Genomic DNA, 26,917 nt, shown 5'->3' with positions numbered 1-26,917 from the left:
ACTAGCCATGGTCTTCAACACAAAACTAGGCAGTGGCCATGGCCTTTGGCTGTGCCGACTGTATATTCGGACATATTAATGGGCACTAGCTATGGCCTTTAGCCAAGGCCACTGACTATAGCTTTCCACCTTGCCCACTGTATATTTTAAAACAGTGACAGGCCACGAGGCATGGCTTTTAACCAGGCACATTAGCATTTTGCAACACTAACTGACCACCAGCTACAGTGTTTGGTGATGGCCAGTGACCACAGCCTTCGTAATGGCCAAGTCCAAGGCCTAAATTTTTATTATGAAAATCAAAGTTTTTATGCGCTAACATATTAATCATGTTATGTATAATGCCGTTATCGATGTAATCTGTTATATACAATGTAATAGTTGTGATGTTATGATTGTGGTCATAGGCTGCGCAACAGGGGCCCGAGTTTAAGGTGGCTTTAGCTGAATTACAGGGGTTTTGTTGCGTTATGTTCTCACCTTAACGTCTATGCAAGTAAAGTGTTTTCCTTAAATATATATATATACAAGCATACTCTTTCTTATGCAACTTGATGGAATTCAAATATGTATATATGTATTGGTTGTATTCTACATTATAAGGGACCTAAAATATACATTAAGCAAATGCAAACATCCTTTTTAAATGTAGTGTCTTCCGCATTGAAGAGCAATTGTTGAGAATTTTATGTTAGTGTAAAACAACATTTTTGAAGAAAATGTTCAATTATTGTTTATTTTTTAGATCCACTGATGGGTGGCGCAGCTGCTGATATCCTTATAATGAACAGTGCCAACACTATGTTTCCAGTATTTGCTTCTTCTAAGATGCGAGGGTACTTCACTGGTGGGGAGGTTGATCTTTTTGAGGTAAAGACTATGAATATTTCAGCGAATCAATGTACTGCTTCCAAGTGCAGGAACATTTTCCAAGGCCACAGATAATGTTCACTGAGTTGTTAACTTAAGGCATGTTCCTTCTCTTTTATGCTACTCAGAACATGTTGGACACTATTGCTGGCCGACCTTGGTACAGTACCAAATACCCTCACTTTCCTCTAGCTTACATGCTTGAGGTAACATATACATAGGGTCCGCACAAATGAGGGTATGTTACAAGTGGGAGAATGTAACTTTTTAAGTTTACTTTGGAATTATGTGATCAATACGCTATGAGATCAGCTGAATTTGTATCCCCAGTTTGGCACCCATCATTCACTCAGATCTGCTTGCCTGTGACTTTTATCAGCAAAGCCTGTTTATAAAAGTCAAACTGACAAAGATTCCAAGGAATTCCATGAGGGTATGTTTTACCTTTTCATGCTGGCTAAGAGGATGGACTTCTTATCAGACTATCAGACACCTGACCATCAGCTTGTCTCAGCCACATCCATGTCAAAATCAGGGCTAGAATATCACCATCTATACAATTCTAGCATGGATGTCAGAGCGACATCACTCACTTTTCCCAGGTTAGCCAAAGGGAAAGCCAACATTAACATTTGAATGGGGGTAGTACATGTCACAGTTAGTACATAATTTGAATGAAGTGTTTTGGGGGCTGATTGGGTCTTGAAGAAGAAGAGAGAGTTGAATTTAGCCTTTTCTCGCACTGATGTCACTGCAATCTTTCACATAAAAGAGAGGTAAAGATATTTCTAAATTTCTAAATGTCATCCTCCATTTGACTCATACATGAGTGCATTCATGTTGACTGCGACTAAACTTTGTCCATTTTGTAAGCTATCCAAGCTTGTCTTGGAAGGTCCACAGGAAAAGGAAAAAGGCACTTTTTTGGCAATACATTGAGCGGCAAAATATATAATATCTTCATTGATCTTATATTCTTAGAGACCCCGAAATTAGTCAATAAATATTTTAACATGTTTCTGAACTGTTAACCTAATTTTGTCTACATATAGTGGTCTTCCAGCTGCTACGTGAATGTTTTGCTATGGAATCGTCCAAGGTAAAATTCTTTCCTATGTCTCATTAGGTTGCTCTCCGAGCCGAAGGCCTGGAACAAACTCTGAGGAAGCAGAATGTCCCATTTGCTCAGTGCCCAATGCGCAAAAAGATAATGCAGATAGCGAAAACTGTAAGACTTCTTTCTGTGTATCCACACCTATCCTAGCATTGCTATCTAACAAACATGATTGTCATATCTCACACCAATACATTTTGAATTTAACCAATAATCATGCATGATTCCCTCTTTAAAATGAATAAAATATGTTTTTTCCCTAAGAAGTTACATACAAATGAGACCCCAACCACTCCTGCCTCCAGAAAGTGTACTTTTCTGTGATGAGAGTGCTTAATTGGTGTTTTCTTTGACAATACTTAGAATAACACATCCAAAGTATTTGTTTGCCGTATGGAGGTCGCAAGGGTAAAACCTGATGCACAAAAGAATGCTGTGTGTGGGCTGACCCTGGCGGCCTGCGAGTGGAAACAGGTGACATGGTAAGTGCAATAAGTGGGCCTCAATGGGAAGGAGGTGGGCGAGGAGGGATGTGGAGGGGGGACATGGAGTGGAGCGAGGCTGCAGCTAATTGAGAATGGGTAGGGAAAGAAATAGAGGTCCCTCCCAAAAATAGCATTGGAAGAGTGCCACCTTGCTGGTGTGCGGCCTGCTGACTGTGGCACATCTCACAATTGACAGTACATAGAGACAGAGAACCAAAGCATGCAATCTAGCAAATCATTTGCCTCATTACTAGTTTGGCAATGCATTAAGGTAGTGGTGGTAATTCCATTACCCCTCTTTTTTTTGGATGGTAATGGAATCACTGCCAATATTACAGCACTGCCAAAATTCATGTTTGGCCACAAAGCAGAGTGTTTACCTCCAGCCAGCAGTCAGAGGTAAATTCTCCTCTTCAAGGCCAACGATTGGCAGATTTACCACAACAGAATTACCTATTGTGGTAAATCTGCCAAATTCCTAATGGCATCATATAGACTCAGAAAATGGGGATTAAAAGCACCATGCCGCCACTTCTAATCCGGTGGTAAACCCATCGTACAAAGTGATGAGAGCAGTAATCAAGTTTAACAGTATATCTGTGGAAATACCACAGGGAAGTCGTAATAAAGCTTCTTTACTTGTTACACATTTATCCTAACTATTAAAGCAAACAATTGATGAAATTGTTGTGATGGGCTTTTAAACATTTCACTAAGCCAAGCATCAAAGGTGACATAAATTGGAAAATTAGCTAAATATCGGAATTCTTAAAATTGAGGCTAGAGGATAGACTATTTATTACCACTTTCAACTGCATTTTAGTTCAATGTGGCTTTTTACCTTATGTGTGGATGTGTTGTTGTATTTTGATTGTTCTGGTATGATTATCTGTTAAGAAAAGGCTCAGTGCTGCTAACTCGTTCTATAGCATCTCTTGGCTCTCCACCACTGGAATCCTTGAGATGGGCAAGTCTTGTGGATCTTTTCAGTTCAGAATCGTTGCTTCCCTGAAAACCAACTGATGAGACCACTGTATGTCCAACCAGGAAAGAAACATGTACGACTGTATGGGCCAGTAGGACCTCCTTGTAATGCACCAGGACGTTGCTGCTTTCCAAGGTGCGGTAAAGCTGAGAGGCAACCGAATGTGTGGAGCTGCCTCCTCAAGATAGTTACCATACCCTACTCCTGTGCATTCCTTAGTAGCCCACTAAGCTATGCGCTGAAGTAGATAGCAATATATATTGTCCTTAGGCATGCCATTACGTAGTGCATTTGCTAGCGTTATTCGCCTTTGCAAGGTATCCCTACAAAATATCCCCACCCAAAATATCGGCGTATATATGGCCGTTTGTCTCGCCATAGGAGATATTTTTGGGGAGGATATTTTGTGGAAGCGGTGTTTGCGGGGGTGTCCCCCGCAGGGTCCATGGGTCAATATGTTGATATTTTTGTATCACAATATATTTTTGCGGTAATATGAACACATGGAACCCTTTCCAGTACATGCAGTTTGATGAAGTACCATTTTACAGCACTTTGGAGATAATATACATCTACCCAGGTTCCTCACTACTACCTCTTACATCCAAGCTCACTCATCAATCAAGATGATTCCCTTTTATCCAAATAAATGCTCACAACTTTAATGATTATGTTGTACACAGGAGATTTGTTTTCTTGTTCAATAATTAAAAACATATCACTATAAGTGCTGTGTTTTTTTCACATGTTCTTAGTTGTTTCAATGGAAAGGATTGCCTTCGGAAGTACCTCTGAATTCTGCTTACATTAAACTATTGGGCCAGGAAATTTGCTTTGCTGACCTCAAGAAGGAGTCTATTCAGAGTGCAATCAAGGTAACACATGTCACATTTTAACACCCCCCATTGCTGGTCTTCCACTCGTTCCTCTGGTTTAATTCCCCCTTTGTTTCTTTGACCCATGAAAGGCTCTTTATGAACCAGCAGCAAGACACAGCATGGTGAAGAATGCCATGAACAAACGTCTCAATGGTGTTGCTGGACAATACTCCCAACCAATTTTGGCAGCTGAACTCCGCCACATCGTTCCCACCTGCGTTGGTCTACCCATGGAATTGAACTTATATTCTGCTGCTGTCGCCAATGCTGCTATTAACAGTAAGATTAAAGTGGTAGTCTGATGAAATGTGCTTTCTCCTTGATTTGAGAAGGAGAGTGTTTTGTGTTAGATCCCAGATTGTTAAGATTTTAGCAGTGCCGTGCTTTATTTAATGTGGATCTTTGTCTTTCACAGTTGATGTAAAGGTGGCACCCACTCCATCCTCGGATTTCAGTGTCGCTCAGCTTCTGGAGTCTGATATTCAAGTTCATGCTGATATTACTCCCAGGTAAGTAAATATCTAGTGATATTTAGGTACACATGCTGCTGTTGAATAAACTACTGACCCGGTTCTGACATTATGTTATGGACTTTTTAGTGCCCCACCTCGTCTACATTGCTTTGCTTCTGTGCACAATTGTGTGGGTGTGCTGCTGCTTTACGATACTGCCACAGAAGCTAATTCAAGGAATTCTCTCTCCATAAGATTCACATCTTTGAGTTCCTAAATATGTAGCGGAATGACCCTATAGAGGATGGGAATTAAAGTCCAAAGACAGGTTGGAAATAGAGTAAGACATACCACATGCTCATCTTTAAACTCTTTCAATGGAACTTGAGCGAGCTTAAGGGTACTGAGGCATTGGACTGGATAAGAGAGTGTTTGGTGGGATTTACATGGGTGTTGATTTTAGTGATACCATGTTTCAGGAACATGTCCATGATATGGTGCCTTCTAGACAAGCAATATAAGAAGCTACGGCTAGATCATTAGATGCCAGACTTGCTGAGTGTTATGAGTTTCATGATGTGCAACTTAAGCTATGCATTTGAAAGAGAAGCATGTTTGCAGCTGTTACTGATGTGGCCAAATGTAAGGCAGCCTATAATGAACTAATTTCAAAGAATGTGAAATCACGCTATGAGTAGCTTTGCATGACTTCAGAAAACGTTATATTCATGAACCAATCTGGTTGGTCCACACACCTCTCTCCTTTGCCAGGAGAGAGGTACTTCAATTTGGTTCTGCGAGTGTGCAGATTTAAGGCGCCATCTTTGTCAGCTTTACTGATCTGTAGGATCAAGTGATTGCTAATTCAAGGTGGTGGCCACTTTCCTAGTCATCGATATGTTGTTGCAAGATCAGTGAACCTGCGGGAATCTGAACTGTTGCTCTCGGGAGTTAGTCTGTAGCACATGCAAGTGTGGTTTGAGCATATTTCAGGAGCACTCAACGTCTTAGCTTGGCCTCTGTACAGAGGTACCATCTGATGGACATAAGGAACTAAACCCATGTGCTCTCCACCCTCTCATCTGTATTATGCGTGTTGGCATCACTCTGCTTCAGGTGTGACTTGCAATCTCAAAAGTAATTTGGGAGCCAAGATTAATTAGGAAGATGATGCCCCACTGGCCAGTGGAATAAAGGGGTAATTTATGGTTGTGTTTATCGCCTACCAGCCTTTTAGAGGGGTACGTCATTCATTAGGAGAGATTTAACATGTATTCTTCTAATAAATGCTTAAAATAAGCTAGCAGTTTAACAATAAACATAGTGTGGGGATGACAAACTCTGTATCAATTGGGTGCTGGTAGGGTATGATGGTCCAGTGGTCGCTGTTGAGCGATTTTGATCAATTATATGGTCCAGTCAGGTCTTAGTCATTAATTTGTTTATTTTTGGTTAGTTAGCACCAAAGAAAACATCATTGTAGAAATGAATGACAAGTTTTTGATATGGTAAATCGCTACACAGCCGACGCGCATTTTAACTTAAGTCTTTTTCAAGGCCAATTGAGTTAAGGGGTGGGCTTCAAGATACTGTAGGCTGGTCCTCCCAGATAAGGGCACAAGGGGGGCTGGATAGCCGATCGTTGGTCGGGTCCGGCGAGTTCGTTGCGTGTGAGCGTTCTCAGAAATCTGTCTGCTGAGATTCGGAAACAAGAAAAGAGGAGGTGCGCAGGAGAAAGGGAGTCCCGCCACGATTAACTCCACCCTTGCTAAAACTATAACAATAAACATAGGCAGATTTAACAAGTTCACAAAGGGGGGTAGAATAGAATGTTCCGTTATTTGGCCCCATGCCTATGTTACTCAACCCCGATTACACATAGGGATCTGCCCTACTTACAAGAATAACCTACTAATTCCCAATGCATTATAGCTAAGGAACCAACCTCCCAGTTGTATTGCATGTGAGCTGACAATTCAGTCCTAGTGCAATGAGGCCACTTGAATTCTAAAAGTACCGCCATTAACATACCATAGCATAATACAACACAACATAACATAGCACATTATAATTAGCTGGAAGATTAAAATGCTATCCACGTCTAGTTAATGTCTATCATGTCAGCTCTAGTCTCCCTGACAAGTGCTGTCCTTGTGTATATAATATGCAAGTTTTACTCATTTAAGCACTGCAACCACTTGAAAAAAATCCATTGGTGCTATATGGCAATGGATAAGCTGGTGTAGTTAGTGTTCATGCTTGGATTCTACTGTCATCTTGGTGGATTTCATAGGGTAATGAGTTCAAATTCTGTGATGTCTGCTTACAGAACAGCTTTTGCAAATTGATGATCAAAGAGAACAGGCAGCACAGAAATAACTACATGTATCAGTAATCAAACTGGGCCTTTGACACGGAAAATTGCAATGTGAAATGCAGAGGGTCTTGTTCACTAGGGTAAGCTAGGGTGATGTGGCCTTATCACTTGAACCTCGTTTTAATGTATTTATTTAATTAATATGGAGTTTCTTTATGGCTCCAGCACATAATACTTATTCAGTTCACAGTCTTGTATTGACTAGATGATCGCAAAGTCAGTGGCTATAGTGACTGTGTAGAGAATGCAGGATCTTTCCCCAATAGTGGAAAAGCCAGACATTGGCTCTCATTATAGGGTTGCCGGTAAAACCGTCCGGAAGGCGGCGGGTTACCGGCAACCCTGTAACACTGTTTCGGCCACCTGCCTCGCCGGTGCCATCGGGATATCATGCCAGGTGGCGGAACGGTAAATCCCCATTCCTGTGGAGTCTCATGAAGTACCGGCACTGTCGCTAACGGTGCTTCAGTGAAAACACTGCTGGTAGGTGTCTGAACTCCCAGCAGGTCCAGAAAGGGTGCCTGTACTTTGCTACTGGCACGCTTGTTTCCAGACCGCCAAACATGTAATGAGGCCCATTGTCCATGTTCCGAAAGATTTAGCAAAGGTGTATGTTTTCCGAGTCAGGTTCGGATTTTGAACTTCCATTTATTAATAAATAACACTTAAAGAAATGCACATAGTAGACATGGCAGCCCTGCGACACAACGCCTTCAACTAGTGTAATGCACACTGGACACTGTATGAGATGATGCTAGGAGAAGAGCAGAACACAGGTTGGGGATGAAAACAGATGGAATGACACAGAGAGGAGTAACATCCATCCCCTGTGGAGCATGTTAATGTAAGTGCAGTTATGGTCAAGGGGGCTATCAAGGGGTGAAAGAAGAGTTACTGGATACTGTGGGAACACCTTTAAAGTAGAAGAGATGGTGGTTGAGGGCAGACTTGACCACATGAATATTGATTGTGTTTTTAATAGAAGGGTGTATAGAGTTCCAGTGGTGAGGGGGATGAAAGAGCAGAAGCAGAATCAAAAGGCTGTGCGGGGTTGGAGAGGGGAAGAGAGATTGAGAAGGGTCCTAGGGGGAGACTGATGAGTGATAGAAGCAGTCAGGTAGGGGGTTCGTTTTTGAAAAGATGTAAGGTGAGTTTCAGGAATAGAAAAGTGTACACTGGCTAGTTGGGCATAGAGAATGATCTATTTAGGCAGTGGGCAAGAGGTTGGTGATGAGCAGGAGAGATTATAACTTTTATGAGTGGACAAATTGTGACTTTTGTCAAGAGGGGCAAAGGAGTAATGAGGGAGGCTCAAAAGAAAGATCAGGCAGCGTCAAGATGCAGATGAGCAGTTTGTTGGAGTGGTAGGTATGACGAGGGTGGGTCTTCCTGATGTGTAGCAGGTTGATCTGTTCAGCTCTGGTAGCAGAGACAGTGAAATGATGGAGCTTTAGATTGCTATTGTTGGAGGACCCCAAAGATGCAAGCCTTGAACACTTGGGGAGGTGCTCGGGGGAAGAAGGTGGTAATAAACAGGGGAGTGAGGCATTGAGGGCTGGAAGATAAAGGAATTCAGTTTGAGAGGTTTCCAGCATTAGACAATGGAGACACAGGTAGTTGAGAGCATGTGGATACCTCTGAGAATAGGTCTGGTGTGAAGGTGGGAATTGAGAAGAAGAATTAAGTTTATTAATACTGAGGTTGAAGGGTGTAACCCTTATGGACTGTCCATGCGGTCTCCGTTGCTGTTAAGTTACAGGTGCAATACATGAATACCCCTTTCCTGTAATATGACTGTTTTCATGCCTGTATGGAACGCTGGATGGTTGAGCAGCTGGGGGGTCCAGAGTGGGCCCTTGGTAACAGACTTCCAGATCAATCGATTTTTAATCATGTCTGCTTCATTTATATTTAGATCAGAAGGGCTGGGATAAGTTATACCATAGTAAAATCTCAAAACATTTTGGACCATTGCCCTGGCAGCTCTGTATGTAAAACAAATGTGCTTGAATGTGATTTCCTGCTTCACAGGGGGAGAGATTTCAGAATGGAGGCTAAATGGTCAGTGTTCCTGATCAATGAATACTCTGCCAACATGTTATCACAAACCTTGGCAGACTATTCTGTACTTATCAAAGCCAAACAATGGCTACTTAAGGAGGCCATGGTAGATGTTACCAACACAGTTGAGTTGTGTTGAAACTAGTGCATTAATCTCAGAAACCTCATGGCAAAATTAATGTTTAATCTAAGGCCATCTTGTAATCCACGATGATCCCAAGATTCATTATGGAGATGACGATAGGGAGCCACTTCATCTCCATATGCTGAGCAAAGTGCTCTTTGCGGCAGACATTGATGAAGGATGTATCCACCCCTAGAGGAAGCAAGAACAATGCCCTACTCTCATGGAGGATTTGCACTGTAAATTAGTTTTCGGCTTAAATATTATTATATGGCGAATCAAGGCATTGATGGGCAATGTAATAAAAGGGAGATTGATCTTCTCCAATGAGAGCCTTTACATGCCTGTGCCTTTATGCAAATGAACACTTCCTGATATGGTTCCTATATATTTAATACTCTTGATCGAGTCATGATTGTATTCTACTGTACCAATGTAGAGCCATCCAGGCTGTTCTCATTTCCTGATGTCCGCTCTAGTTATAATTTTGCATAAACAGCGGGTCTTCCATTGTCTGTTCGGTTAATACTGACATGAACCATAGCTATAAAATAAATCAGCAGACAAAAATGGGGACCAATAAATACACGCCAACGTTTTGATGCAGCTAGAGGGGAGAATCCATCACGGGAAGCAGGAGAAATACATTTTCCCACAGGATTGCACTGGGGTAACAATTATTTTAGGTGGGAGGAAGTGAAAAATAACAATATTTTAAAATTGAACGATCAGGAGTCTCCCTCTTACATCTGGAGGGTTGGCATGTATGCAATATGAATGGTGGCTTTTGTCCTGTCACCCAAGAATTTGTTATACAAACTGCAATGTATTTGTTTAAGTGGCCTGGAGTTCATTGTGATCTGGGTAGCCTATGGCAACCTATCCGTGGTACAGGCTCAGAATGTTCCAGGCAACCAAGGTTGATGGGAATGTTTCTGATGATATATATTAGATTTGGAGATAGCAATCTTATAGTTGTGGTTAGGTTGGACTCGACATAGGAGAAAACAAACTTTCCAAAGAGAAACCCTTACCAAACTTATTTGAGAGACATTTATTCAAACGTTTTGAGAGATTCCTTCCGGGGGAAAGAAACACGTATGTAGGGAATGTTTGTACTCAGCTTCATCAAAATACTGGACGGAGTGACACCAAACCAGCATTAAATTTTTCCCTTATACATTTCTTTTTTAAAAAGCTATCCAAAAAAGGGAAAACGTGAGGCACAAAAATTCTGAGCTCACCGACCAGCCTGTAGAAGTGCATGCTGCTATTGCAGAGCCTGGTTAGTTCATTTGGATTGGCAGATCGATGAACTGAAGTGGACGGAAGTTAGAAGCAGCTTGGTTAAATTAAAGAAAGCAATTTGGATTGGTTGGTGATGTACTGCACATTTTTAGTTGGCTGCCATCTTGATCTAAGGACTTCACCTGGGGGTTTGCAGGTACTATGTTGAAAGTGATTGGGAAAGGGGCATGGACCAACACTCTGGGTCACTCACACAACGGGTTATGGCCTGCACTAGAATCTGACTTGTTTTAATGAAATGGTGGCGGATTTGTCAATATGGTCTTCACCCTTAGCTTTATGAACCCCATTGAAGTCTGCAGATCAGGATCTGTGAACCTGTCTTTTAGATGGTGGTGGTCAATGGGGGTGTGTTTGTTGTACTGTGAGCATAGTCATAGGCAGTGGCCCAGGCACAGTTATTCCCCTGGAATAGTGTCCACCGGGCATAGCTGTGGGAACTTTGGGTAACTTTGATGTGCCTGAGGCACTAGCCATGACAAGTGGGCCCATTGGCTCTCTTTGAGGTGGCCAGGGCATTGCCAGATGCCACGCACTGGCAAAGGGTTTGCTGGGCATGGCCAACGGCCAGATCCAGTGGGTAATTTATGACTCTTTGAGGTGCACTCTTCATGGCCAAAGGTCATGCCCCAGACCAAGTGTCTACAGTGGCCACTGCAGGTATGTTAGTGTAGATCATTAAATCAAAATAAACAAATAACAAAAAACCTACTCGAGTTATAGATAACCTTCTTTAATAACATTTTAAAGATTCACAGAACAACCTTCACTTGAAATAACGTTTTGTTTTCAGAGCAAAAAATAAAAAGCAGACACATTCACCAGTTATGATGACCAAGCCAACCATAGGTTGGACACAACCCGTGACTGCCCATGATGTGTTCTATCAATAAGCCAAGATGTGGTCTGATGTCTAAGAGATGGTTGTTGGATCAAAAAACCTGTGCTCAAATCCCAATATCCTCAGGTGCCTCGGTTCCCTTCTCTGATGCTCTGGAAAAAAATACTTTGAAAGAAGCTTTGTAGCACCACTCGGTGTAGCATAAAAAAAAGTGACCTGCTTTCCTTTGAATATCATTAAGTGGCCTGGGAAATGGTTTTAGGAACAGAAAAACGATTAGTTTGACATTTCTGAAGTAGCATCCTGTTCTGTATGAAAAGGTGCCCAGTCGTTGCCACTTTGTGCTTTGAATAGCTCATGAGTATGCCTGTACGGTCAGAGGAAATAGGATAAGAAATTAGGGCCTTACAAGGGAGGAATGCCCAGTGCATACTTGAAACTCAACCCCTCCAAGGCCAAATTCCTACTCCTCACCAACAACACCAAACACCCAGACATATTGGCCTGGCTATCAACCATGAATTCTAAGGGATTCACACCTGAGCTCACCTCATACACCAAATCCCTTGGGTTCCATATTGGCAAACACCTCTCCTTCAAGACACACATAGCTAAGAAAACTCAGACAGCTTGGTATCAGCTCTCCCTCCTGTAAAAAGTCAAAACCTTCCTCCCTCCAGACAGCTTTAGATTCACCGTTCAAGCACTGGTCCTATTCCACCTGGATGGGGCAGTGCACTCCTCAAAGGCATCCCGTCCTCCCTTGTGCCCCTGAGAGTGTCCTACACACGGCTGCACACCTCATCAAGGGCCTACACAGATACAACCATATCACCTCCTCCCTCTTTGGCCTTCACTGGCTCCCACTGCATGCACGAATCACCTTCAAGTTTTGCTAGATCATCTATAAGGCAGTCGCCCATAAGTAACCAAGCTACCTTGCGAGAATCTCAGCATCTCCGGAGGACAGCATATCACCAGGAAGCCAGGACATGTGCAGTCTTGAAATCCGCCGCTGCAAAAAGGAAAGGACCAGAAAACAAGCCTTCTCTGCCTATACCCCAACAATATGGAAATTCCTCCCTGTCAGCATCAGATTGACCCCAATGCTACTACAATTCAGAAAAGAACTCAAGACCTACCTCTTCAGGTAATCTCTCTGCCTCAACACATACACCATCACATCGCCCCTCGGGCCATCGACTTGCTAGAGGCCGCCTGCCCCTCTCCTCCCAGCCACATGGTACAGCTGTACCCCTCTGATGTGCCCATCTGTATCCAATATCCCGACTGTATATCTGCTTTGTTATCTCTGAAAATCACTCTGTTATGCATCTGTACTGTTGTAAACCTCTGTAAAGTGCTCTGTCATGTATCTGTACTGCTGTACACCTTTTTAAAGCGCCATGTTGCTTCTCGAAGCCAGGTCTGCGCTCAATAAATACCATAATAATAATACAAATAATAAATGGTGCCTTCACGACCCACAGGGGGAAAAGGGACATTTAAAATATTTTTACTATTTCCAACTCGGTTGAGCTGTAAAAAGGAATAAAATAAAAACTCTTCTTTGGGCGCTGTTGGGTGCAGTCCATGGGAAGCTCTGGGGGCGTTCAAAGTGGGACAGAGGGGTTCGTTAGGAGGGCGCAGAGGGGCTCTTAGAATGACAGATTCATATTTGCAGATCACAGAAGGTTTGAATCGGTAACCTGCAAAATTTTCAAGATTCACTTTTGGGGAAGTTCGCCCAGCCCTACTAATTCAATTCTAAAGTGCCATAACTTTCGTTTGAAGCTCTAATATGCAGTGATATAATACCCATCCATACAGAATGATATGGCATTCAACACAGGTGTACTTTAGAGCGTTTGGGAAGTATGCATCGCCATAACCAGAAAGTACAATCATTGGACATGGTTCTGTTGTAGGTTAATCACAGCCCACCAAAATCAAACCATATAGTTTCCTTATATGCAAATCAGATTTCCATGTCACACATGTGCTTTGAATGTCTCTTTCAGCATGTCTGCACACACAGTGGCAGTGATGGGAATCAACACCCACCTGATCCAGACTGGAATTGAGGTTCATGCCAAACTCCGCACCAATGTCCCAATGAGGTTCAGAGCCAAGATAGACATGAAATCCCAAAACATCAAAGTGGAGACTACGCCATGCCAGCAGGAGAATGAAATCTTTGTTGCAAGGTAAGCATATTCACCTTTAGCATTTAAGGGGTTAAAGGACACCTCATGCACTTGGCAATCACTTTAAATGTATATAAACTTGCAAAGAGTTCTGTTTCAATATTATGGCATTTTTCTCTATGATGTCTGTTAGTATATAGTTCCTCAGTTATGTTGTTTCAGGAGTCCCTGTTTAACTGTGGCATGTTGTTTATGAATGTGACAAACTCAACATTTTTGTATTTGACTAAAAATGCCGTCAGTCAGAGAAGCCCAAATTAGAATGTCTTAAATGTCCCGGCACCTTTTGACCTATTTCTAATATTGTATTCTCAGGGCTCAGGTGTTTGCTGTTACGAGGAACGTAGAAGACTTGGATGCAGCTAAAAAGACCCCCCTTTTACCACAAGGAGCAGTGCCAAACATTCTCAAGAAACACTTTGAGACAACTGGAAAGTCCTTGGCGGAAGCTGCCAGCATGATGGTAAGCTCCATAGTGGGTGGTGGATCTATCCAGCATCTGTCCCTTTTCGACCAGGTTAGAAATCAGTCTTCTCCGAAGAGGGACACGTTTCTAAATTTAGATTTGATTGTTAAATCCACACCATACTCTCCCATGCTCACCTCTTCAGTCTCCAACCATTTGTTCACCGGCCCAATTAACTGATGGTTAATGATGGAAAATGTAACACACAGGGGCATGGCCCCAACCAATTAGGAGGCTAGAAAAACGAACTTGCACCAAAGGCATAAGCTCAGGTTCCTTTAAAGCTCTGGCACCACACCTCACCCAATAACACCATTTATTTAGTACTCAGCCTGTCCAACTTCCCCCATCTCTGCCATGCGCTCACCTCCAATATCTCTACCCTCAAACTTCGCACTTACCTACTTACCAGCCATTCTGCCACCTTTTTAGCCACCTGCTCTGACTCCTGTTCCTGGTGGGCATCTACATCGAAAAGGGACTTCTACCCTATCCTACATTGTGTGATGACCATCTTGTTTTTTCAAAGATAATCATGCTTGCACTGCTAATATCATTAATCAGTGCTATGGTGGGTGGTCGGTAACGGACCTATGCCCGCGCTGAAGCCCTGGCTTTGCTTAGGCCTACCATGGCTCAGGAGGGCGAGTCATTGCCAGCAAATCCCACCCCCCACAGTGTTGATTAATGCAACATTATTCTAAAGGCTCTTCTTCCTCAGACAATTTGATTTTAAAGCTCTCTCTGAGGCAGTCATGTTGAACTCCAATCTGCATCATAGCTACTTCAGCTCATCACGGCTCATAGTTTCCAGTGCTAAAAGTACACTTAATTATTGTTGTTCACATGCCTTTTTACCACCACTGTAGGCCCAGCAGTACAGTCAGCACATGGAGTGTGCACTTCCATACTATTTCCTTACCAAAAAAGTCTCATTTGCTTTGCTTACTTCCTTTATGAGCAGTGGCACTCAGTTGTGCTACCCACCTATTAATATAGTATGAGTGGCACAGTGTCTGGCTGCAGCCATGACAGTACCGATGCACGCTCGATTCACAGCTGCCTATGTTGTATATATGTGGGACACACAACTCCCTGCCGTCCTCTGCACATGCATCAAAATAGCAAAAAAGAGAAAAACTGAGAAATGAAGTACTGGCAGTTCTATTTCAACTATCAGATCATGACCTGTTTATTTTGTACTTTACACTGTCCCTTTTTCTTACCTGCAGTAGGAAAGTGCTCAGAAGAACGCAGTATTCCTATGGTAATTAGCTGCAGCACAGAAGTACCATTTGCTTTACCCAAAGAATGTCAATCTTGCATTTGTGCTGCAAAAGAGATTTGGCCTTGCATGTCTCCAGATGCCTATGCATTTGCTGACATTTCTCCTTGCATTTCTGCATGCTTTAGGTGCAGACTATTTAACAGCCAGATAAAAGTGATTGGGAACCTCTTAGTCCCTCCTGCCAAAATGAATGCACTGTGTTTACCTAAATCCTTGGTGGCAACATAGGGTACTGTGTTTATTATTACTCTGTTTACTTACAGATATTTGCTGTTTGTACGCATCTCAATAGAGTGTATTAGAAAACGTTAGACACAAATATCAGTGACCTGATGCAATAATGATGTTCTCTTTACAGACTTAACAGAGGTCTTCTAGTTGTGTCCAAAGACATCATAATGTCAACAACAGCCACCAGACATATTGAGCAAGTTGATATCTTTTACCAAAAAGGTCTAACCTGTGAGCGTCCTTGTCTTTGTTTAATACAGGATGTATCCTCAGAACTGATGTCCAAGAAGTATGCCTACTCTACGGAGGAAGGAAGTCACCGTACTGCGGCAGTGAGTCAAATCGCCTATCGTAAATGTGCCAAGGTAACCACTTTTGGTTTCCAAACCTGCCTTGAGACCAAAGCACAAAGTGCAGCATTCCTTCGCAATACACCTCTCTACAAAGTAGTTGGAGAACATGAAGCTAAGATCATCATAAAGCCAGGTAAGATTGTTGCTGAAAGAAAATCCACATTCCTTCATTCTTTATGTGAACCCTGGAAAGCATGAAAGCAGCTGATGGTAGTAGAGCATGACATAATGCAATGCTCATTCTGTTTCCAGCACGTACAGAAGCTGCCATCGACAAGATACTGCTGGAGATCCAGGCAGGACCAAAGGCAGCATCTAAGATTCTCACCATGGTAACCATGGAGGGAAACCAAGATGAAGAACTTGAAGACTCTGTGGTTCAAATGAAGCTGAAGAAGATTCTGGGAATTGACGAGGATTATAAGGTAAATGTTTTTTACATCCACATCGATTGCTGCTGACCTTGCAGGATCTCCCAGGAACTGTCCAAAAAGGAATTCTCTTCTGACTGGTCTCTGTCCTAGTGACATACAACCACTTGTCTTCTGTACATGACTTTTAATATTCCCTGGAATCATTGTCAAAGCTGAGGCTTTGTGAGCTAATTCTGTGAATACTCTCTATTCATTCAGTTAAGTTCCTGTAGAGACTTACTGCAGAACCATAGCTGAGGAGAGAGTGTGCAGTGGTATTAGGCATCCACAATTCATCCTGGTCTCTACATGAGCCAGGACCGCCACTACAACCACTGGCTAGTTATGGAAGCCAACTATAGCAGCTGGTTTAGGAGCCAGTGCTTAGTTCTGGGCATGCTCAGAATCACATGTTCAAGCCCCAACATGTTACATTGTGACTTTCACCCAGGTGAAGTTTATGAACTGATTGCCCAGTTTAACTGAGTTTAACTGTACTCTTCCATGACCTCTGTAACACCCTCTCCCTGTCCATCCTCCCCTCTGGCCCGACTCACTCTGCAGGGCACACACTAAATTTTTTGATCTCCTCTGACCTCCCCCTCTCCATCCCTCTGACCACTCTTCTCTCCTGGAGTGATCACTCCCTCCTCTCCTCTCATCTCTCCCTCTCTTTTCCCCAAGCCAAGCCTACCCCAACACTGCCACCTACCTTCTCGCACTTCCGGCCCATGAAGCGTGTGTCAGTTGAGGCTTTTGCGGCCACCTTCTCTCCCCCCTCCACCTCTGGCTGTCTCACATTCTGACACAGTCCTGTCTCTGCTCTACTCTCGCCCCTTTCATGAGGATCTGTTTGAAGTCCAAAGCCAAGTGCAATTCCTAGTATGACTTTGACCTACGTACACTTAAACGTAAGTGTAGGGCACCTGAGAGGAAATGGAGGGCTTCTTGTTCATCCTCTGACAAACTGGCCTGTTGCCTGCTCCAAAGGCAATACCAACTCTCTGTCCTCACCAAGAAGAGAGTCCACATTCAAGCTCATGTCTCTGCGGCATCTAACAACTCAGCCAAACTCTACCCCTCCTGTTGCCACCCAGGCTCTTTGCAATGCCCTTGCCTATCACTTTATCTAAAAAACCCAGGACATCCTGTCCACCCTCTCCGCCCCTCCTCCTCCTCTCCCTTCTCTGTCTGTGCTTGCTGACCCTCCTTCAGCCACCCCCCACCCTCCTTCTTGTCCTTTCCTCTTTTCTCCCCTGATAAGGTCGCTAGACAAGTCCGATCTATGAAAGCCTCATCAAAACAGGTTCATCCCTGTTCCTCTAAAACCATCAAGGACCACATTGACACCTTCGCTCCTGCCCTTGCTGACTTTTGCAACCACTCCTTTACCTCAGGATCCTTCCCCTCCCCTCTGAAGCACTCCCTTGTGCATGCTCTTCTCAAGAAACCCACAACTGATCGTTCTTGTCTGGCTAACTATCGGCCAATTTCCATTTCTCCCTTTCTTGGCAAACTGCTGGAAAAGTTGGCCATCTCTCAGCTTAACCTTCATTCCGATTCTGTTGGCTGTCTCCATGACCACCAATCTGGCTTCAGAGCTCCAGAAGCACGGAAACTGCTCTCCTGAACTCCGTGAAGATCTGCTCGCCAACCTTGACTCTAACATTCCCTCTGTCCTCATCCTCCTTGATCTCTCCACTGCCTGCAACACGGTCAAACATCCCATCCTGCTCAACCGTCTCAGTGATAGCCTGGGTATCACTGATCAGGCTCTGGCCTGGCTGACTTCTTTGCTCTCTTATCGACCTTCCCACGTCTAACTTGGGTCCTTCCTGTCATCTATCTTCCTCTCTACCTGTGGTGTTCTCCAGGGGTCTACCCTGTCGCCCTGGCTTTTCAACCAATACCTGGCAACACTCGCCCACTGCATTGCCATTTTCTGCTTAGATTTCCAGTGGTACGCTGATGAAAATCAACTCATTTTCAGGCTGCCTTCGGCAACCTCCTCTCATCTCTGATTGCTTAACTGCCATTCAAGACTGGTGTGCCACTAATGATCTTTGTCTGAATGCCAGCAAGACAGAGATCCTTCTCATCGGCACTCCTTCGCCATCCTTTGCCCTCACTCTCTGGCCGGCTTCACATGGCTCTCCTCCTACCCCCACCTGCAAGGCTAAGAACCTCAGGGTCTTCTTTGACTCCGCACTTTCCTTCTCCGCCCACATCTCTGAGGTCTCTAAAAAGTCAAACTTCCTACTGCACCTCTTCAGAGGTACTCTTCCTTTCCTCTCCTTCCCCCAGAAGTTCATGGTCTCCCAAGCTCTGGTTCTCTCTAGATTGGACTTTTGTAACAGCTTCTTTGTAAATCTACCTGCCTCTACTCTCTGCCCTCTGTAACTAATCCAGAACAGGACTGTGAGACTTGCCCTTGGCCTCAAGCCCTGGGATCGTATCTCTCAATCTCTGATATCTCTCAATTGGCTCTCAGTGGATGCAAGGATTAAATTCAAAACCCTCTGAATTGTCCACAAGGCTTTCTGGGGCCTGGGTCCAAAATACCTTCAGTTATCCCTCTATAAATACCTCCCCCCTCGAGCTCTTCGCTCTTCTACCTCTAACTCCCTCAGGGTCAGTCGTTTTTCAAAGAAACAAGCTGGGGGTAGAGCTCTGTCTTTGGCTGGGGCCTCCATCTGGAACAGCCTCCCTGCCACTCTAAAACTTGAGGAGAACCATCTCCGGTTCCGGAAGCACCTGTAGACCTTCCTCTTTGCTTCTGCCTTCGCTCCCCCTCTCCCCTGCTGATCTGTTCTCTCGTGCACCTGGCCACCCTCTGTCCTCTGGGCCCAGGTACCTGCTCACCCTGTCACCCACCCCCCCACACTGCCTCCGGGCTACCCCTTGCACTGGTGTCTGTATCTGTACCCATACAGTCACCCCCTTTTTCCTCCTGCATTTATCAGACCTACCCTGTCTGCTGCCTTAATCACAGAACTTGTGAATTGCTGGCTGCACTACCACTGTTTGTTGCCTTATTATTTATTTATTATTATTTATCTGTTTCTCCTTTGCCCCGCACTTTCCACTTCTCACCCCTTCCATGCACTTTTCCCCTCCCCCTTTCCCATGAACTTGCTCGTTCTCAATGCCACTGGGCCTAGTAAGATCGTTATTTTTGTTCTCCCCTGTTCCCCTCCCTTGCCTTGTCGCGCTCTGAAACACTTGTGAACGAGCGCAATAGAAATAAAATATCAATATCAACATCAACTTGTCAGGCCAATTTCCAGAGCCCTAAGGGTATTTGCGTCACACCTTTCTGTATTGGATTCATTTTGCTAATCACTACACATCCTTACATGAATAAATTAGGATTGGCCTGAACTGGTCTGCCAATTAATGCATTTTAGAACAAAAAGAATTGTGACCACATCTACACCACTAGTCCTGTGGAGGAAGCTTACACTTGACCAAATGAAAGTGAAAGTTACGTTTTGTAAAATAAAATAATTACCAAACTACATTTAATAAATTGATAAATATTGGAGCTTTTCGGAAAGGCAATCTTAAAAACGATAATTCTGTCCTCAGATTTTTAAAGATAAAATTCCTAATTTAAGGCAGGTTTATACAGCAATACTTTACTACCAGACAGACTAGCACCTTTGAATTCAATCCAAAATAGGCAATACCTCTCAAGAAATACATTTTTATTGCATATATGATGATGTGATACATTTTCACACCTCAACTAATAATTAGGTATTTTTCAAATTAGGCCTTTACTATTATGATTGGAAAATGTGAGACATGCTCAGCTGCTCTAACACTGGGTTTGAATCTCTAAAACCTATTTTTTAAAGCTCAGTTTGAATTATGTTATTCTGTACAGCACGCTTTAAAATATGTTGTATGAAACATAACATGATCTTGTTTGCTAGAGCAATTAAAGATGAGGTTTTCTGCAGTTCAGCTAGATTAAAACAAGTGGATATAATGTTCACCTTTATTCAGAGGTAACGGAAGATAATCTATTGGCATTTTATTTACAGGTGAGAAATGGAAGCTTAAAGCAAAAGAAGCAGAAACACGTTAAACCTCACAAAGAAGTGGTACCAAATGTGGCAGAGGTGGCAACGAATCGAAAGCAGCGGCGCTCCTCTAGTTCATCCAGCTCTTCCTCCTCCTCCTCCTCATCATCATCCAGCAGCCCGTCTAGCAGCAGTCAGCAAAAAAAACGAAATGACAGAGAGGCAGATAAGCACCGAAGACAGAGCAGCAGTAGCAGCAGCAGCAGTAGCCATAGTAGCAGTAGTAGCAGCAGCAGCAGTAGCAGTAGCAGTAGTAGTAGCAGCAGCCAGCAAAGTGCTCGCCATGGAAACAGGAATCAGCATCATCAAAATAAGAGCAACAAAGAAAGGACTCCTGGCAATCGGGGTGGTAGCAGCAGCAGTAGCAGCAGCAGCAGCAGTAGCAGTAGCAATGAGAGCAGACACAGAGGTCATAGAACAAGTGCTCGCCATGGAAAGCAACAGCAGCACCAGCAGGACCGTAAGAAGCAATGGAGCATTAGCAGTGCCAGCAGCAGCAGCAGCAGCAGTAGCAGCAACGAGTCTGCCAGGAAACGGGTAGGCTTTTTTATAAACAAATCATGAGCTAAGTTTAAATGTCCTAATTTCTGTGAAAGACCTGGTTGTTGTTTCTTTTTAAAATATCAAAAACGGTGCAAGATCTTACATAGAGGATGACCTCATTAGGTTCATTACTATTTGCATCTGCTAACCTTCATGATCAGATGGCCTCTTCCTCAGGCATTAACTGAAAATGAACGCTAATTTATTAGGAAGAACTGTTGGGAGTATAAGTGGACTCGGCAAATGAAGAAACATGTTTGCATTTTGTGGTGATTAAGAGGAAAAGGGATGTCTAGAGACAATAATACTGTGAAAGGAAATTTACTTGGATGAGGTAGAGGAAATTCTTCCAGTGTGCTTGAACTTATTTTTTGTGGGGTTAGACAAAATGTGACATCAAATATTGTGAAATTGTAAGTGTACACCTATTTATAACACAAAAGCTTTCAGTCTGAATGAGGTGGAGGTGTAAGAAATGCATGGACACATTCTATAGCGATGATGATTTCCTGCACAGTTTTATTTTTATTGTTCAAAGCGGGGGCCTAGCTCGAGAGCAGCAGAGCCCTGTACAGAGTGTGGATAGCCCGCATTTGGGCTGCCATCTTTTAAGAGCAGTGCAATACTGTGAGATATGTGCTCAGTATGTGTGAATACAGACTGTGAAACCAATGAACCATTTTTCCATGTAGAGTGTACGACACCTTGTGGGGAATCTTTATGCTGTTCTTTGGGAATCACTCTTCTGTTCCATGTGCACCAGCTAGATTTCTGCAGATTTCCTTGACCATGGTTTTCATGGCAGAATCCATTACAGTTCTCGGCCATGTGCATGGTTATATGACACACATCATCAATGACTGCCTATGTCCTTTATGGTGAAAGGCACGTAACCCTGCGTAGTCACATGTTCCTGTGCCATTCCCAGCACAGATGCATTAACTTGCTGATCAGTTTCTCCCCTGTGCAGAGAAAAAGATGTGCCAGCATTCATGAACCTTTGCTCATTTACCGACCCCATGGAAATTGGTTTTAAGTCTGCAGAATTTGTTAGATGGCCTGCACCTCACACACTTCTAAAACAATAACAATCTTCTTTTTTTGCATTCAGAACACTCCTGAGATTTATGAGCTTCGATTCAACCCAACAAACAGAAATGCGGTAAGTTTTCATTCAACATGTATTTGGGTGAATCACGTCTGATTTGGGATTTAATAGTGTAAATCATGTGGGGCGCTGAACAGGTACTTTGAATGGTTTCAGCTGCTCCAGGCACACAGAAGGTGGGAAGGGCTATAAGCACCTTTTCTGACCGAGTCCATGCTCTACTTTGCGACTTTTAGTTAATAGCATGTGAGAGGATGTACAGGACTACCAATGCCAAGTGCAGTAAGAAGAACCAGCCATTGTTCGTAATGGCGAGCGGCACCAGCATGGTCTGAGCTCAATTTAGCACCATGCAGCATAGCACAGGAACAGACTGTGGTCTGCTGCAAAGGTACCCACTATCACAGTGTGTGTTTGCTTGGAAGGTTACATGAAACACCATCATGGGAAGATGTGTTATCCCACCACTCACTAGTTGTGTGTCCTGAGGAAATTCCTTAGAAAGAAGGTATTCATGGATTGGCAAAGGAACGTTTCACCATGAAATAAACAGACATCTTTTGATGTAAGAGAAGGAAATAGTACAATTTTGCAGAAAGGGAGGGGGATGGCATATAGTAATGTAGAAATAAAGACAGAGACACCAGGGTGAAGATTACTCAAGATGCTGGACGGATGTGGAAAATATAAACCCCAAGCCTTCAATGGAAGGCATTGCAAATAATCCCAAAGCTCTACAAATTCCATGTGTCAGGCTTTCGAACCTATGATATCATTCTGTTTCCTTAGAAATGCCTCTGACTGTAATATTTGAGAAAACACATAGCAACATATACTCGGTGGGCATATACATTTGTGGGAATGGGACAAGCCTGGGCATCTGCATGTAAGCATGTTGAAAGGTGGGAGATGTCAGGGTGCCACCACAGGATCTCCCAAGGTACCATTTACTGCATCCCTCCTAACCCCTCACAAACCAGAGAGTACATCCTGAACCTCTGCACCCTCCCAAACCAGTTTAGAACAATTACATGCTGAGAACCCCTTTGTTAGCTGAAAAACCGTCACTATTTTCCCTGCAGTGCCTGCAAACACTAAAAAACAGACCTTTGTCAGTTGTGGTTAGCAGGATATCCATAACCTGGATGCCATCAGGCACTGCTCATGAAGCTGAATATATAACATCATATATAACATGCACAATTCCACAGTTCTCACAGCAACATAAACAGCTATGGAAAAACTATAGTACTCCAGATAGACTAGGTCAATATGTTGAGCTTTACTTTCATCTGTTTTTATGGGCAACACAATACCAGGCCCAAGAACATCACAAAGATTATTCTGAAAAGTTTATTTTCCATGCCAGTTGGCTCATTGTGCAATGCCATGTAGAGCGCCTGGTCGTGGCAGAGTCAAAGTTACTTTGGACATTTCTGTAGTTTATGTGTTTTGTGATGCAACTGTAACATCTGTTCCACTCAAGAGATTGTATGGTGATATATGAAATTAATCCCACATAGCTGCTTCACAGATAGGCCTGCCTTAGCAACCGTCTCTCCAGGCGTCCAGCGAAAATTAAACCACCTTCCATAGCACAGAACATAATAACTGAAAGACCTGTGAAAGAAGAGAGAACATTCTTTTTGGCTACAGAGAGCACAAGCTACCCATCAGTAATAGGGAGACCACCCAACAGGAGGTCAGAGACACTAGGTGCAAGAGTGGTTCTATTAATCAGACAAACTGGCAGAGAAGGAAGTAAAATATAAAATAGAAATGTATTGTTATTATGTAAAGGTTACAGCAATAAGTGGATGAAAGATGGCGTGTTGATTGTGGGTCTCATCAATTGCAATACAATACATTCCGAAAAGACTTTAGCTCAATGATTTCTAATTTAATGTCTGAAAGATAATCCAATCTCTGTGCTATCAAAAGAGCTTGAAGTATTTTCTAAATAAGCAGCATGCGCAACTTCTTTTTAACAGAATCCCAACAAGAGAACCTCAGGGCGAAGAGTCTCCTCCCAGTCCAGCTCCAGCTCTTCCAGCAGCAGCAGTAACTCTGGAAACAGGAGATCTCCATCGCGGGTAAGGTTGCCATGGTAACTGTGACATAGCATCAGACTTTTTTGGGTTTGTTCAAGTTCTCCAAACCTGATGGAATGACACTTGGCTGTTTGGAAGGTACAAAATGATTGGATTTGATCAGCATCAGTCTTCAGAACTATGCAAGACTTTTGGAATTTAAAAAATCAATTCTTAAAATGTAACATTTAATCTATTCATTTGAAAAGTACATTCTAAATTCCTACGGTTGCTGATACTATTGCAGTGCCACGTGATGTCCCATTAGGCACCAGCTTATCTCATATCCTGTTCAACCTTTACATGGTTCCCTTTCCTGTAAGTTCCCAGGCCAATGTCGCCCAGTGTTACCTATAAGTATGTGGCCTTCCTTTCTCCTGAAGTTGGGAGTTGATGGTTGGGAAGAACAGGGCAGGCAACTGGCAGCCACACAAGTATAACACCTGTTAACCTGCACAATGCACCTACACACCTTTGCCCTCAGCGACATGACTGACATCACCCTTATCCAGATTCAAATTGCAAGCTGGTGTAATTGGTGTGGCACTCCATTTGCTACTGATCTGTGAATTTATGTTTATTGTAGCTACTTTCTTGTAAGTTCTTTTTTCGTTTCTGACCTATCATTTTACCTTTGTATTCTCAACTGACCTGTACTTTAATTTCTATGCACGCTAGTGGCTTTTAATTTAAAGCCTGCTGTTGCTAATAATGAATTGTGGCCACTAACGACCTGTAATCTAACTTCTGTGGTCACTACTGGACTCTAGGGTCCCGTTTGTGGTCACTACTGGCATGTAATTTAAATTCATTAGTTGTTACCAGCCTGTGATTTAAGTGTTGTGGTTGGTTCCAGCGTTTACGTTAACTCTCATGGTCCATACTGGCCTGTTAGTACTTTCTGTGGTTTAAATTGACCTATAATGTCAATTCTGTGTTAAGTTCTGTCTTTTCTACTGGCCTGTTAATACATTTTTCAGGTTGATGCTGGCCTGCAATTCTATTTCTAGTCGCTATTCAACTCTGCCATGTTCATTAGCACCTTGATTGCCTTTATCTAAGTCTCCCTCCACCAACATACTCTATGGTTCAGAGTCCCTCTCTTCACACCTTCATCATGCTTCTACCTATCCTCTTCCTCTTAATCACCGCCAACTGCACTACCAACTGCACCGCTGCATGGTAGCCTGATCTATCCTTCCAAAGAGTCTATCCTTGTCCTTACACCTCCTCCAAACAACTACTTATTTGCATTGTCACACTTGCTCCAATAACTTCACCTACAGCCGCCCCACTTCACTTATCCCTTGTGTCTCCCTCTGACGTCATCTTACATTACTCACACTGGGTACTGGAATGCCCAATAACTGTGCAACAAGGCCTCCTCTCGACGCAGTGCCAATTACAGATACTCAGATTGCTTTCCATGGCACTGCAACTCTTCCCCGCCCTGAACATGGACTCTGCTAACAAAAAGTCAGTAGAGTTGGCCTATCGATCAAAAAACTCCTTCCCATACATCTCCCCCCTTCTGATTTCACCACTGTCTCATACGGCATATCACTCTTCACAACCTGACTTTCTGGCACTCCCAATTCCTCCCTCTATGATCTTGCCCTCCTCCAGGACAGTTTACCCATTGAGAATCTAGTTACTCTAAAGGGCTATTTCAACCTGCTGCACATGTCTAACACCAGTCGACTGCTCAGTGGTTCCACACTCACTGATCACTTCCTATTCTCCCTCTGCAATTAGCCAAATTGCAGCTGGGGCACTTTCTTGAGATAAACTTCAATTTCTCCTCCTTCATCTACTCTGTGCATTATATCTGCCCACTCCCTCTGACACCCCTCTGAAGATTAACCATGCATCACACTTGGATAGAATTTTGAAGTTCAGCCATGCATCACACTTAGAGTGACATGTGAAGATTAGTTATATGTTACACTTAGACAGAATAGTGAAGATTGACCACGTGTCACACTTAAATAGAATATTGAAGTTTAGCCATTGGTCAAGTTTAGATTGAACAATGTGTTACACTTAGATAGAATTATGGACATTAGTCCTTTGTCACAACAGATAGGATTGTGTAGATTAGCCACATAGAAGAATTTAGCGAGTAGCCAGAGTACTAACACCAAGCTCCTACTTCCTCAAACACACCACCCAAACACTATACATGCTGACTGCTAGCCAACCTATACCCGAATACACACCCAACACAAGCTTACAATAAGTAAAGCCAGACACTGGACTTTACCTGTACGGACACAACAAGCCAGTGCACACAATATTTAACACCGGACAATCTACGCATTAAACACATACTCACCCCAACATGACAAACCACCACATAGAAACATCCCAGGCATAGGACTTTACCCATACAGATACAACAAGCCAGTGTGCACAACCATAAATACCCGCAATCTACACATAAAACACACAGACACACCCCCAATACACCAAACAGCCACAGAGAAAACATCCCAGGCATTGGACCTTACCCGTGTGGATAGAGCAAGCCAGTGAACGCAACCTACCATCTGCAAGCCAAGACACAGACACTGGTTTCTCCTGGCTTTGGACCTATGTTATTATTCTTCCTTCACTAACCAACCCCATCCTCTTT

At 43.2% G+C, this 26,917-nt stretch overlaps 1 pseudogene; it reads left to right on the top strand.

Annotated features, from left to right (window-relative positions):
- LOC138540899 (vitellogenin-A2-like) overlaps nucleotides 1-26,917 on the top strand; it is an 83,143-nt pseudogene that overhangs the window by 32,546 nt on the left and 23,680 nt on the right.

This window comes from Ambystoma mexicanum, chromosome 1q (genome assembly GCF_040938575.1).
Source record: "Ambystoma mexicanum isolate Mex_15411 chromosome 1q, UKY_AmexF1_1, whole genome shotgun sequence".
In the NCBI taxonomy this organism is placed as follows: Eukaryota; Metazoa; Chordata; class Amphibia; order Caudata; family Ambystomatidae; genus Ambystoma; species Ambystoma mexicanum.
The sequence above is the reverse complement of the archived record's forward strand: the minus strand, read 5'-3'. Positions and strand labels throughout refer to the sequence as shown.